Source organism: Apodemus sylvaticus, chromosome 6 (genome assembly GCF_947179515.1).
Source record: "Apodemus sylvaticus chromosome 6, mApoSyl1.1, whole genome shotgun sequence".
Lineage (NCBI taxonomy): Eukaryota > Metazoa > Chordata > Mammalia > Rodentia > Muridae > Apodemus > Apodemus sylvaticus.
This window is the reverse complement of record NC_067477.1, coordinates 6,615,664-6,618,371: the sequence shown is the minus strand read 5'-3', so window position 1 is coordinate 6,618,371 and position 2,708 is coordinate 6,615,664.

The window sequence follows — 2,708 nt, the reverse complement described above, 5'->3', positions numbered from 1 at the left end:
TATGTTTTTGTATGTGCATATGGTCTCTCTGTCTCTCTCTGTCTTTCTCTGTCTCTCTCTCTCTCTCTCTCCTTCCCTCCATGTGTATGTGTGTGTGTGTGAGTGTGTGTGTGTGTATGTGTGTCTTTATGTGGGTACATGGAGTCTAATAGTGGGCTTTGTTTTTTCTCAAGTTGAAGGTATATGTGAACTGTTGAACATGGGCATAGATAATTAAACTGAGGAATTCTACAAGAAGTACAGTCATTTTTAACCAGTGAGATATCCTCTCAGTCCTATTGACATTTTCTGTAATTGTGTTGCAATAAGTTGTTTATAGTAGGTATTATAAACACTGATTTTACTCAATAAAATTCTTGTCAACCGAATGCAAGAACACATCAAAACGATCATCCACCATGATCAAGTAGGCTTTATCCCAGGGATGCAGGGTTGGTTCAATATACAGAAATCCATCAATGCAATCTACTAAATAAACAAACTCAAAGAAAAAAAACACATGGTCATTTCATTGGATGCTGAAAAAGCATTTGACAAAATTCAGTATCCTTTCATGCTTAAAATCTTGGAAAGAACAGGAATTCAAGGCCCATACCTAAACATAGTAAAAGCAATATATAGCAAACCGGTAGCCAGCATCAAACTAAATGGAGAGAAACTTGAAGCAATCCCACTATGATCAGGGCCTAGACAGGGCTGCCCCCTTTCTCCTTATCTTTTCAATATTGCACTTGAGGTACTAGCTCGGGGAATTCGACAACATAAGGAGGTCAAAGGGATACAAATTGGAAAGGAAGAAGTCAAACTATCATTATTTGCAGATGACATGATAGTCTACCTAAGTGATACAAAAAACTCCACTAGAGAAATCCTACAGCTGATAAACAACTTCAGCAAAATGGCAAGTTATAAAATCAACTCAAGCAAATCAGTGGCCTTCCTATACTCAAAGGATAAGCAGGCTGAGAAAGAAATTAGGGAAATGACCCCCTTCACAATAGCCACAAACAGTATAAAGTATCTTGGGGTGACTCTTAACAAACATGTGAAAGATCTCTATGACAAGAACTTCAAGACTCTGAAGAAGGAAAAGGAAGAAGACCTCAAAAAATGGAAAAACCTCCCAGGCTCATGGATCGGCAGAATCAATATAGTTAAAATGGCCATTTTGCCAAAAGCAATATGCAGATTCAAAGCAATACCCATCAAAATCCCAACTCAATTCTTCACAGAGTTAGAAAGAGCAATTATCAAATTCATCTGCAATAACAAAAATCCCAGGATAGCTAAAACTATTCTCAGCAACAAAAGAAATTCTGGGGGAATCAGTATCCCTGACCTCAAGCAATAGTACAGAGCAAAAGTGTTAAAAACTGCATGGTATTGGTACATTGACAGGCAGGCAGATCAGTGGAACAGGTTTGAAGATCCAGAAATGAACCCACACACCTATGGCCACTTGATCCTCGACAAAGGGGCTGAAAACATCCAATGGAAAAAGATAGCCTTTTCAACAAATGGTGCTGGTTCAACTGGAGGTCAGCATGCAGAAGAATGAGAATTGATCCATCCTTGTCTCCGTGTACTAAGCTCAAATCCAAATGGATCAAGGACCTCCACATAAAGCCAGACACTCTGAAGCTAATAGAAAAGAAACTGGGGAAGACCCTTGAGGACATCGGTACAGGGAGAAAGTTTCTGAACAGAACACCAATAGCGTATGCTCTAAGAGCAAGAATTGACAAATGGGACCTCATAAAATTAAAAAGTTTCTGTAAGGCAAAGGACACCATCAAACGGACAAATTGGCAACCAACAAATTGGGAAAAGATCTTCACCAATGCTACATCAGATAGAGGGCTAATATCCAATATATATAAAGAACTCAAGAAGTTAGACTCCGGAAAACCAAACAACCATATAAAAATGGGGTACAGAGATAAACAAAGAATTTTCACGTGAAGAACTTCAGATGGCAGAGAATCATCTTAAAAAATGCTCAACTTTATTAGTCATTAGGGAAATGCAAATCAAAACAACCCTGAGATTTCACCTTACACCAGTCAGAATGGCTAAGATTAAAAATACAGGCGACAGCAGGTGTTGGCGAGGATGTGGAGAAAGAGGAACACTACTCCTCCACTGCTGGTGGGGTTGCAAATTGGTACAACCACTCTGGAAATCAGTCTGGCTGTTCCTCAGAAAACTGGGCACCTCACTTCCAGAAGATCCTGCTATACCACTCCTGGGCATATAACCAGAAGATTCCCCAGCATGTAATAAGGATACATGCTCTACTATGTTCATAGCAGCCCTATTTATAATTGCTAGAAGCTGGAAAGAACCCAGGTATCCCTCAACAGAAGAGTGGATGCAAAAAATATGGTATATCTACACAATGGAATACTATTCAGTCTTTAGAAACAATGAATTCATGAAATTCTTAGGCAAATGGATGGAGCTAGAGAACATCCTACTAAGTGAGGTAACCCAGACTCAAAAGGTGAATCAGGGTATGCACTCACTAATAAGTGGATATTAACCTAGAAAACTGGAATACCCAAAACATAATCCACACATCAAATGAGGTACAAGAAGAAAGGAGTAGTGGCCCCTGGTTCTGGAAAGACTCAGTGAAGCAGTATTCGGCAAAACCAGAACGGGGAAGTGGGAAGGGGTGGGTGGGAGGATGGGGGAGAGAAGGGGGC